This window comes from Musca autumnalis, unplaced genomic scaffold (assembly GCF_047663935.1).
Source record: "Musca autumnalis isolate F117 unplaced genomic scaffold, ASM4766393v1 scaffold_5, whole genome shotgun sequence".
Lineage (NCBI taxonomy): Eukaryota > Metazoa > Arthropoda > Insecta > Diptera > Muscidae > Musca > Musca autumnalis.
The window spans coordinates 175,005,220-175,017,835 of NW_027412088.1; the positions used below are offsets into that span (position 1 = coordinate 175,005,220).

General features: G+C 41.5%; 1 protein-coding gene across 2 annotated transcripts in view; it reads left to right on the forward strand.

The window, feature by feature from the left end:
• The window catches only part of LOC141404970 (uncharacterized), a 1,496,028-nt gene that overhangs the window by 667,411 nt on the left and 816,001 nt on the right, over positions 1-12,616 (forward strand). The window lies entirely within an intron of this gene.

The window sequence follows — 12,616 nt, forward strand, 5'->3', positions numbered from 1 at the left end:
CCCATGGAAACATCCATTCCGCCAGGCTGAATTGAAGTTTCCCCATGGAAACATCTATTCAGCCAGGCTGAATTGAAGTTTCCCCATGGAAACATCCATTCCGCCAGGCTGAATTGAAGTTTCCCCTATGGAAACATCTATTCAGCCAGGTTGAATTGAAGTTTCCCTATGGAAATATCTATTCAGCCAGTCTGAATTGAAGTTTCCCTATGGAAATATCTATTCAGCCAGGCTGAATTGAAGTTTCCCCTATGGAAACATCTATTCAGCCAGGCTTAATTGAAGTTTCCCCCATGGAAACATCTATTCAGCCATGCTGAATTAAAGTTTCCCCTATGGGAAACATCTATTCAGCCAAGCTGAATTGAAGTTTCCTCTATGGGAAACATCTCTTCAGCCAGGCTAAATTGAAGTTTCCCCTATGGGAAACATCTCTTCAGCCAGGCTGAATTGAAGTTTCCCCTATGGGAAACATCTATTCAGCCAGGCTGAATTGAAGTTTCCCCAATGGAAACATATATTCAGCCAGGCTGAATTGAAGTTTCCCACATGGAAACATCTATTCAGCCAGGCTGAATTGAAGTTTCCCTCATGGAAACATCTATTCAGCCAGGCTGAATTGAAGTTTCCCCCATGGAAAAATCTATTCAGACAGGCTGAATTAAAGTTTCCCCTATGGGAAACATCTCTTCAGCCAAGCTGAATTGAAGTTTCCTCTATGGGAAACATCTCTTCAGCCAGGCTGAATTGAAGTTTCCTCTATGGGAAACATCTCTTCAGCCAGGCTGAATTGAAGTTTCCCCTATGGGAAACATCTATTCAGCCAGGCTGAATTGAAGTTTCCCCAATGGAACCATCTATTCTGCCAGGCTGAATTGAAGTTTTCCCTAAGCCAGCATCTATTCAGCCAGGCTGAATTGAAGTTTCCACCATGAAAACATCTATTCAGCCAAGCTAAATTGAAGTTTCCCCTATGTAAACATCTATTCAGCCAGGCTGAATTGAAGTTTCCCCTAAGCAAACATCTATTCAGCCAGGCTGAACTGATATTTCCCCTATGGGAAACATCTATTCAGCCAGGCTGAATTGAAGTTTCTCCTATTGAAACATCTATTCAGCCAGACTGAATTGAAGTTTCCCCTATGGAAACATCTATTCAGCCAGGCTGAATTGTAGTTTCCCCTATGGAAACATCTATTCAGCCAGGCTGAATTGAAGTTTCCCCTATGAAAAAATCTATTCAACCAGGCTGATTTGAAGTTTCCCCTATGGAAACACCTATGGAACCAGGCTGAATTGAAGTTTCCCCTATGGAAACATCTATTCAGCCAGGCTAAATTGAAGTTTCCCCTATGAAAACATCTATTCAGCCAGGCTGAATTGAAGTTTCCCAGGCTGAATTGAAGTTTCCCCTATGAAAACATCTATTCAGCCTGGCTGAATAGATATTTCTCATAGGGGAAGCTTCAATTCAGCCTGATTGAATAGATGTTTCCCATAGAGGAAACTTCAATTCTGCCTGGCTGAATAGATGTTTCCATATGGGGAACTTAAATTCAGCTTGGCTAAATAGATGTTTCCATAGGGAAAACTTCAATTCAGCCTGGCTGAATAGATGTTTCCATAGGGGGAAACTTCAATTCAGCCAGGCTGAATAGTTGTTTCCATGGGGAAACATTAATTAGCCTGGCTGAATAAATGTTTCCGTAGGGGAAACTTCAATTCAGCTTTGCTGAAAAGATGTTTCCATAGGGGAAACTTCAATTCAGCCTGGCTGAATAGATGTTTCCATAGGGGAAACTTCAGGCTGAATAGATGCTTCCCATAAGAGAAACTTCACTTCAGCCAGGCTGAATAGATGCTTCCCATAGGTGAAATTTCAATTCAGCCAGACTGAATAGTTGTTTCCAGGGGGAAACAGCTGTTTCCCATAGGAGATACTTCAATTCTTACTGTCTGCTTTATAAAGATTACCTACAGGTCTTTGAAATTCGTCCTTGCTCCTTAAATCCTGTTCACTGCCATGTCATTTCAATCATCCACATAAACTTCTTTAGAAAAGCTTCATTTCTAAGGTATGACATTTGGATTTTACTGCAAGATCAAATAAACAGAAGCTAGACTCATAATCGACAAAGATGACTAAGAGGAAGGTAAGTTAAAAGTATAAAGAAAAAAACGAAAGCAAGACCAAAAACTAGTTGTCACTTTTGGTAACTCTATATCTGTTTGGTATAACTTTGTGTGATAAAATACCTGTGTGAAAACTGAAACTAGAAAAATATGGAAGAGCATTTGGTATTATAACTATATTTGTGTGTGTGATACTTAGTATATTTTCTTTTTTGACAAATAAACCCAACTCTTGATGCTCTTGTTTGTCTTCTTTCATACACCACTTTAACACTGTCCCTGAGCCATGGCTGTGCCATGAAGTATGAAATTCTTGACTGCATCACGGCACAACACAACCGGCGCATAATTTACCAATGTAAAATATTATAGAGCTGGTTAGGAGAGATATGTTTGTAGATATGCTGTAGTATGTTTGGCTTGATGCACGAGCTGCATTACATTATTTGAGACCAGTCAAGCGTATAAGTTATGTAAGCAGCGGCTCAGGATATGTGTGATGTGTGGGCACACATATAAAATCTAGTTAAACTCATAGGCAGGAATATCAGCAAATTATGTTGTCAAGGTTATTTACTATTTGGAAGGAATTGAGATGAAAAAATTTAGGTTTTAAAGGATTTTTTTTATAAATGTTTCAGGTTGTTGGGGATCAATTACATTTGATGGATTTTTTTTTACAATTGCTTTTGATTTGAATTATTTGGAGGCTATGTGAATGAAGAATAGAACCAGTGTAACCTGGAAAAAAATTATTTTTTAATATTATTCAAAAGAATGGCCCTGGCCCATTCGGAGGTAAGCGTTCAAAAACATTTTTTTCTTATTCCGCCTCATATTAGTTTCGACCCTAAAACAAAATTTCTTTTAATTTTCAATACCAAATTTAACTTTATTAGAAAACAAAAAATACCTACCATCCTTCCAACATAAGGAATTATATTTAAAACATATTTTTTTAAATAATTCCTTTCAACCTCTCAGAGTTACACATGTAATTTGTCTTATGTGGTTGTAAGCTTTAGCTTTATCACCTTTGGTTTATTCTATTTTAATTAAAAAAAAAAAAAAAAACAAAAAAGCATATCTTTCTCCCTTCATTTTGAGAGAAAATGAAACTACAAATTACACACACACATTCTTACACAAAAACACAGTCACAATGCAAATAACTAAACAAATTATTTTCAGTTAACAACAATTTCTGTATTCTCAAGCAACAAAAACAATTTTTCATAAAACAAAACCATAAATTCTTTTCATTTTTTTTTTCGTCCCCTATCTCCTGCATGTTGTGTCCGCAGCAGATAAACGAAAGAGTAAAAGTGAAGTTTTTGAAACAAATCTGACAGAAAGAAATATTTCATATGCAAAACCTAATCAAATCTTCAGGTAAATGGAAACAAGTAACAACAGCAAATAAGTTTGGCCGGACTGGTTGCCCTTTACCAAAAAGAATATGATAATGGAAAGAGAGACCAATGTTATATACATTGGTTTACTCTGCTTTACAATCCTCAGATATAGGAAATCAGGGACGAAAACTGTACCTTGTCACCTGTAGGAATGATTTCCTTTATAAAAAACAAAAAAATTTCCGAAAGACAAGGATCCTCCTATTAACCCTTCCTCTAAGAAAGGGTTTTTCTAAAAACCCTTCCTTTTAGAAAGGGTGCTTCTATAGATCCTTTCTGAAAGAAAGGGTGCTTTTATAGACTCATTCTGTAAAAAGGATGCTTCTGTAGACCTTTTCTGTAAGAAAGGGTGCTTCTACAGACCATTTCTGTAGGAAAGGGTGCTTCTTTAGACCCTTTCTGTGCTTCTATAGACCCTTCTGAAAGAATGGGTGCTTCTATGGACCCTTTCTGTAAGAATGGGTGCTTCTATGGAGCCTCTCTGTAAGAAAGAGTGATTATATAGACCCTTTCTCTAGGAAAGGGTGCTTCTATAGACCCTTTCTGTAGGAATGGATGCTTCTATGGACCCTTTATGTAGAAAAGGGTGCTTCTATAGACCCTTTATGTAGGAAAGGGTGCGTCTATAGACCGCTTTTGTAGGAATGGGTGCTTCTGAAAACCTTTTCTGTAGGAAAGGGTGTTTCTATAGACCCTTTCTGCCAGAATGGGTGCTTCTATAGACCCTTTCTGTAAGAATTGGTGCTTCTATAGACCCTCTCTGTAAGAAAGAGTGATTATATAGACCCTTTCTCTAGGAAAGGGATGCTTCTATGGACCCTTTCTATGGAAAAGGGTGCTTCTATAGACCCTTTTGTGTAGGAAAGGGTCCATAGAAGCATCCATTCCTACAGAATGGGTCCATAGAAGCATCCATTCCTACAGAAAGGATCTATAGAAGCACCCTTTCCTAGAGAAAGGGTCTATATAATCACTCTTTCTTACAGAGAGGGTCTATAGAAGCACCCATTCTTACAGAAAGGGTCTATAGAAGCAACCATTCTGGCAGAAAGGGTCTATAGAAACACCCTTTCCTACAGAAAAGGTTTTCAGAAGCACCCATTCTACAGAAGGGGTCTATTGAAGCACCCATTCTTTCAGAAGGGTCTATAGACCCTTTATGTAGGAGAGGGTGCTTCAATAGACCCTTTATTTAGGAGAGGGTGCTTCTATAGACCTTTTCTTTAGGAAAGGATGCTTCTATAGACCCTTTCTTGAAAAATGGTGCTTCTATAGACCCTTTCTTTAGGAGAGGGTGTTCCCTTAAACCCTTTCTGTAGGAAAGGGTGCTCCTTTAAACCCCTTCTGTAGGAAAGGGTGTTCCTTTAAACCCCTTCTGTAGGAAAGGGTGCTCCTTTAAACCCTTTGTGTAGGAAAGGGTGCTCCTTTAAACCCTTTCTGTAGGAAAGGGTGCTACTTTAAACCCTTTCTGTAGGAAAGGGTGCTACTTTAAACCCTTTCTGTAGGAAAGGGTGCTCCTTTAAACCCTTTCTGTAGGAAAGGGTGCTCCTTTAAACCCTTTCTGTAGGAAAGGGTGCTCCTTTAAACCCTTTCTGTAGGAAAGGGTGCTCCTTTAAACCCTTTCTGTAGGAAAGGGTGCTCCTTTAAACCCTTTCTGTAGGAAAGGGTGCTCCTTTAAACCCTTTCTGTAGGAAAGGGTGCTCCTTTAAATCCTTTCTGTACCAAAGGGTGCTCCTTTAAACCCTTTCTGTACGAAAGGGTGCTCCTTTAAACCCTTTCTGTACGAAAGGGTGCTCCTTTAAACCCTTTCTGTACGAAAGGGTGCTCCTTTAAACCCTTTCTGTACGAAAGGGTGCTCCTTTAAACCCTTTCTGTACGAAAGGGTGCTCCTTTAAACCCTTTCTGTACGAAAGGGTGCTCCTTTAAACCCTTCCTGTACGAAAGGGTGCTCCTTTAAACCCTTCCTGTACGAAAGGGTGCTCCTTTAAACCCTTTCTGTACGAAAGGGTGCTCCTTTAAACCCTTTCTGTACGAAGGGTGCTCCTTTAAACCCTTTCTGTACGAAAGCGTGCTCCTTCAAACCCTTTCTGTACGAAGGGTACTCCTTTAAAACCTTTCTGTACGAAGGGTACTCCTTTAAACCCTTTCTGTACGAAAGGGTGCTCCTTTAAACCCTTTCTGTACGAAAGGGTGCTCCTTTAAACCCTTTCTGTACGAAAGGGTGCTCCTTTAAACCCTTTCTGTACGAAAGGGTGCTCCTTTAAACCCTTTCTGTACGAAAGGGTGCTCCTTTAAACCCTTTCTGTACGAAAGGGTTCTCCTTTAAACCCTTTCTGTACGAAAGGGTGCTCCTTTAAACTCTTTCTGTAGGAAAGGGTGCTCCTTTAAACCCTTTCTATAGGAAAGGGTGCTCCTTTAAACCCTTTCTGTACGAAAGGGTGCTCCTTTAAACCCTTTCTGTACGACAGGGTGCTCCTTTAAACCCTTTCTGTACGAAAGGGTGCTCCTTTAAAACCTTCCTGTACGAAAGGGTGCTCCTTTATACCCTTTCTGTACGAAAGGGTGCTCCTTTAAACCCTTTCTGTACGAAAGGGTGCTCCTTTAAACCCTTTCTGTACGAAAGGGTGCTCCTTTAAACTCCTTTCTGTACGAAAGGGTGCTCCTTTAAACCCTTTCTGTACGAAAGGGTGCTCCTTTAAACCCTTTCTGTACGAAAGGGTGCTCCTTTAAACCCTTTCTGTACGAAAGGGTGCTCCTTTAAACCCTTTCTGTACGAAAGGGTGCTCCTTTAAACTCTTTCTGTACGAAAGGGTGCTGCTTGAAACCCTTTCTGTGCGAAAGGGTGCTCCTTTAAACCCTTTCTGTACCAAAGGGTGCTCCTTTAAACCCTTTCTGTACGAAAGGGTGCTCCTTTAAACCCTTTCTGTACGAAAGGGTGCCCCTTTAAACCCTTTCTGTACGAAAGGGTGCTCCTTTAAACCCTTTCTTTAGGAATGGGTGCTCCTTTAAACCCTTTCTTTAGGAAAGGGTGCTCCTTTAAACCCTTTCTGTAGGAAAGGGCGCTCCTTTAAACCCTTTCTGTAGGAAAGGGTGCTCCTTTAAACCCTTTCTGTAGGAAAGGGTGCTCCATAAAACCCTTTCTTTAGAAAAGGGTGCTCCTTTAAACCCTTTCTGTACGAAAGGGTGCTCCTTTAAACCCTTTCTGTAGGAAAGGGTGCTCCTTTAAACCCTTTCTGTAGGAATGTGTGCTCCTTTAAACCCTTTCTGTAGGAATGGGTGCTCCTTTAAACCCTTTCTTTAGGAAAGGGTGCGTCTATAGACCCTTTCTGTAGGAAAGGGTGCGTCTATAGACCCTGTCTGTAGGAAAGGGTGCGTCTATAGACCCTGTCTGTAGGAAAGGGTGTGTCTATAGACCCTTTCCGTAAGAATGTGCGTTTCTATAGACCCTTTATGTAAGAATGGGTGCTTCTATAGACCCTTTCCGTAGGAATGGGTGCTTCTGTAGACCTTTCCTCTTAGAAAGGTGATTCTTCTTCTTCTTTCACGAAAGGTTGCTTCTATAGACTCTATAAACCCTTCTTCTAAGAAAGGGTTCTTCTGTAAACCCTTCCTCTAAGAAAGGGAGCTTTATAAACCCTTCCCTAAGAAAGGGTGCTCCTATAAACTCTTCCTCTAAGAAAGGGTACTCCTATAAACCCTTCCTCTAAGAAAGGGTAATTTTATAAACCCTTGCTCTAAGAATGGGTACTTCTATAAACCCTTCAGCTCGTTTATAGGGACCTGCTTGAACTCGTATATAAAGACGCCCTTCAACTCATCTATGTCAGCAAAATACAAAGAAATCCGTCCTCATTTCCAAATAAGATATTGCATATAAAACCATCAGCATTTGTTAGTGGTACTCCTCAGAAAAGTTATGTTTAATTATTCACAGTTATGAAGAGAAAAACGGAAAAAAAGCAACTTACCTCTTTTCGTATTTATTTCAGTTTTACCACATTTGTCTAGAAAAGTTGCAAACCCATGATAAACTAACAACAGCAATAACTTTATTGTAACTTTTGGGTTAGTTTGGTTGTGTGTGTGTGGTGTTCTCCCTTTTTTTGGTATGTTGCTGATAAACCATAAACCTTGAATGACAAAAGAAAAATTGTTTCATATTATATTGTCATTTTGGAGAAAGGGTAAATAATTTTTGGTGAGATGGTCGGTAAATAGTCGGTAAATATTATTTTCTTCTAAGCGAAACGACGCCCTTCACAGCGACTGTAATGAAGGATTTCAATTCGACTTTAAGAGCGTTTATCGTGGTTTATATAAACGGACCTGTTTACCATTATAGAATATGCATTTATATACGCTGAAACTGGCATAAAAACAAACAGTTCAGTATGTCTGTAGACACCCCCTCAACGTGGCTGTTTTAAATGACAAGCCTATAGGGACTTCCACCTCGACTATGCATATCTTACAGCCAACAAAGCCACCCTTTCTACATTTTCCCGAGACTCCGTTTAGAGTATTTATTTGTTTTTGGAAAAAATATTTTGTCATCATAAATTTTTCACACATTCATGAGATTCTCTGTTCTCGTCTATCTCTGAGTCCTTATATTTTGCAAATTGTTGTTGTTAGCATTTCAAAAAAATATGTCGAAAAGTGTTTCCAAGATATGCAGACTTGGACTCTGGCATTATCACTAACCATAGAAAGTAGGAAAACCAAAAACTACAAACTAAACCAAATAAAAATGAAATATTAGAAATAGTAACTATCCATCCGTAGCCCAGCCCCTCTTCCATGGATTGGGTGGTAAAAATGCCATTCAGGTGAAATAATAAATAAAAACACATATTTATTACTACATTCATGTATTGCTCTTGTTGTTGTTTCTCTTGTTGCTTATTTTACATTCAACTATCACACTTGGGTCATACTTCATCTCTTTAGCTTAGCTCTTATAGTGATTTCCCTCTAAAAGGGTCACCTAAGGTAGGTTAAAATAAAATTTCTTCATTTTTCGAAATAATTTTTCATGTCTTCTTTCAGCAGAACACAGAGAACCCATTTATCAAGAGATTAAAAATAATTTTCCTCTTTACCAGACCACAGAACATAGCATTGAGGGGGGAATTGTGTGGCATACAAAAATATGTTTAAATTAAAAAAGCAAAAAACAAATTAAACAGGAAATAATTGAACATTTTCTGAAAAGTGAATTTATGGTTACTTGTGGTGACTAATTGAAAAAGAAGGAAGATTATGGGCATTACACGTAGGTGGGTGACATGGAGAGGAAATATTCCAAATGTAACATGTAAGCCTAACACAAAGTTGAATTACACAGAAATGTAATATGGGCCTATAAAACCCTTGGTAGAGAAACTTTTAATAAACTATCAAAGATACCCTAAAGGGAGACGAAATGAAACATGCATTCACAGACGAGCTGAAGCACGCTTCTACATAGGTCTTTATAGACGCTCTGACGAGCTGTAGGTCGTCTTTATAGATGAGCTGTATGTGGTCTTTATAGAGGAGTAGCTGTAGGTCCTCTTTATAGACGAGAAGCTCGTGTTGTTGTTGTTGTAACAGTGTTTGTTATTATGTTTGTGTGCTCGTTCTTTTGTTCAATCTGGCTCTGGGTCAATCTCCAGTTCCAGGAAAGTGGCTGCTTCGACGGGATGTAACCACAAATCTACTGGAGTTAGATGAGTAGGGTTTGCTGGACAGTTGAAAAGGTGTTTTGTTTCGTGCGGGCCCATGCCACATACTGGGCAGATGCCTCCTCATGTAGATGGTCCACTGAAGATTTGAGGAGGCACCCTGTTGCTGTTCTCAGGGCGGCATTCTGGCAATTTTGAATCTTTTTCCAATTCGTATCACATAATCTCGGGGACCAGACTGGCGCCGCATAGCTTACCACAGACCGACCTATCATGTTATATGTGGTCAACAAGGTTTCTTTATCTGCACTCCAAGTGCTGCCGGCTAGGGACTTGAGGACCTTGTTCCTACTTTTCAGTTTGCAGATAGCTGCGGCGTGCGCGCACGACGTGAAAGTAGTGTCGAATGTGACCCCTAAAATTTTGGGGCAGTTTGTGGTCGGAATTCTGCTACCTTCGACCACGACATTCAAATCTCTTCCAAACTGCGCTGTCCATGTGGTGAACAGAGTGGCTGTTGATTTCGTGGCGGAAATCTGCATATTCCTCGAATGGAAAAAGGTGGTAAGATCGGTTAAATAGTTGTTCAGTCCCTCACAGATGTCATCAGGATAGGTACCTGAAGCCAGGATCGTGCAATCATCCGCATACGTTACGATCTCGATGCCGTCTGGAGGCGGCGGAATACAGGAGTGGTAGAGGTTAAACAGTTCCGGAGATATCACGACACCTTGGTGAACTCCCTGTTTCACTATACGGGGTTTGGACTTCTTGTTCCTGAATTCAACGTACGACTTGCATCCACACATATAATTGACTATCCAACGTTTCAAGCTTGGCCGGAGGGTTGTCTGCTCAATGTCCTCAAACAGCGTGGAGTGCCTGACTGTATCAAAGGCTTTTGATAAGTCAAGCGCCACCATCACTGTTCTGTCGCACGGCCGTCTCTGGTTGAGTCCTTTACAAATATGTGTGGTAATGGCGTGCAGAGCAGTTGTCGTGCTGTGCTGCTTACGGAATCCATGCTGATGATCGGCACTTGATAGATATTTCTGATACTGGGGAGGACTAAGGCCTCAAGGGTCTTTGCTACGGGCGACAAAAACAAATCGTCCTGTACGATTCACTTTTGGTGGCATCCTTGCCGGGCTTCCGTAGTGGGACCACCCTGCCCATTTTCCAGACTTCGGGAACAATGAGGTTGGATAGCGACAAGTTGAGAACTTTAGTGAGATACTCCACTCCCGGCTCATCCAGCTGCTTCAGCATTACCATGGATATTCCATCAGGGCCCAACGCTTTGGATGATTTAGCGTTCATGATGGCATTAGCAACATCATCCATTGTAAAACTGTGGTGGTTCCTCCTCGGCAGGAAGAGATCTGATGCGACGTAATACTCTTCTCTTCGCCCAGTCACTCTCGGGGTGTTCGACAAACTGTCGATTGAAATAACATACGCACCTCTTCGGGTCAGTCAACGTAACGTCGCCAAACGTGACTGAGGTCCTATCTTCCCTTCTTCCAGGGTTCAAGAGTGACTTTACCGTTGCCCACAATTCACCTATACAGGCTCCAATGTTGCAACTCTTCAGATGATTTAACCACGTGTTTCGTTTGTGCTCGCCGACCAGCCTGTTAACTTCCAGTGTCAGCAGCCTGGCTCTGGGGTCATTGGGGTTGGTTAGGCGAAGCTCATCACGCTCATTTGCTAATCCCGTCGCCTCTGCTGGGAAGTTTGGTTTTACTTTGGGTATTCGACCAGCAGGGATATGGCGAGCGGCTGCAGCAGTGATGATGTCTCGGAACGTCCTTTCCGCTACCCCAACGTCGACGATTGACGAATATGCGGCGTTCAGAGGTAATGAAATCGGGAGGTCTGCTAATGGAGACAATTATGAGGAGATGGTCTGATCCAAGGTAAATGACGGATTGCCAGGTAACGTCATTTGTCAGACCAGGTGACACGATGGTTATGTCTGGCGAGCTGTAACACTCTCCTCTAATTCTGGTAGGGGCGTCCTCATTGACCGTTCAAAACGTAGAGCTGTCAATCTGCTAAGCCAGCCCTGTACCTCTCTGGTCGTTTCCGAGGGCCGAATGCCACATCTCATGATGCGCATTAAAGTCCCCCAGGACCAGACGATTACGACCTTCCAAAAGCGGGCTAATGTTAAGCACGTAATCTGAGATATCGCTATTTCTCGGCGGGATGTATACGTTCAGCAACTCTGTCTCGGCAGTTCCACACCTGACTGCTACCCCCATACATTCCATGTACGGGTCATCAGAGGCAGGCTCAAGCGAGATAGGTCTGTATTGGACAGACTGTTGCAATAGGAAATCTAATCCCCCACTTCTGGCGCGATCTTTCCTTAGCACATTGTAACCATCACAATGTTGTAAGCTACAGATGTGGTTGAGCTTGGTTTCTTGCACCGCTTTATAGACGAACTGATCACGTCTTTATAAACGAGCTGAAGCAAATCTTTATAGACGAGCTGTAGCACGTCTTTATAGACGAGCACGTTTTTATAGACGTGCTGATGCACGTCTTTATGGACGAGCTGAAGCACGTCTTTATATACGAGCTGAAGCACGTCTTTATATACGAACTGATGCATATCTTTATAGACGAGCTGAAGCACGTCTTTATTGCTGAAGCACATCTTTATAGACGAGCTGAAGCTGACGTGCTGAAGCACGTCTTCGTCTCTAAAGACGAGCTTAAGGTCGTCTATATAGACGAGGTAAAGCAAGTCTCTTGAGGTGTTCTATAGACAAAAAGATCTCTTGAGGTCCTAAGTGGTGAGACACAAGACCTCCTGAGGTCTTCTAGAGACAGAAATCCACCTTCGGTATTGTACGAAGAAAAGACCACAAGAAGACTTCCATAAACTGATGTTCTCGAGCTGAAGCACGTCTTTGTAGACGAGCTGAAGCACGTCTTTATAGACGAGCTAAAGCATGTCTCTATAGACGAGCTGAAGCACCTCTCTATAGACGAGCTGAAGCACCTCTCTATAGACGAGCTGAAGCACGTCTTTATAGACGAGCTGAAACACGTCTTTATAGACGAGCTGAAACACGTCTTTATAGATGAGCTGAAACACGTCTTTATAGTCAAGCTGAAGCACGTCTTTATAGACGAGCTGAACAACGTCTTTATAGACGAGCTGAAGCACGTCTTTACAGACGAGCTGAAGCACGTCTTTATAGACGAGCTGAAGCACGTCTTTATAGACGAGCTGAAGCACGTCTTTATAAACGAGCTGAAGCACGTCTTTATAGACGAGCTGAAGCACGTCTTTAGAGACGAGCTGAAGCACGTCTTTATAGACGAGCTGAAGCACGTCTTTATAGACGAGCTGAAGCACGTCTTTATACCTTCAGGTCTTCCATA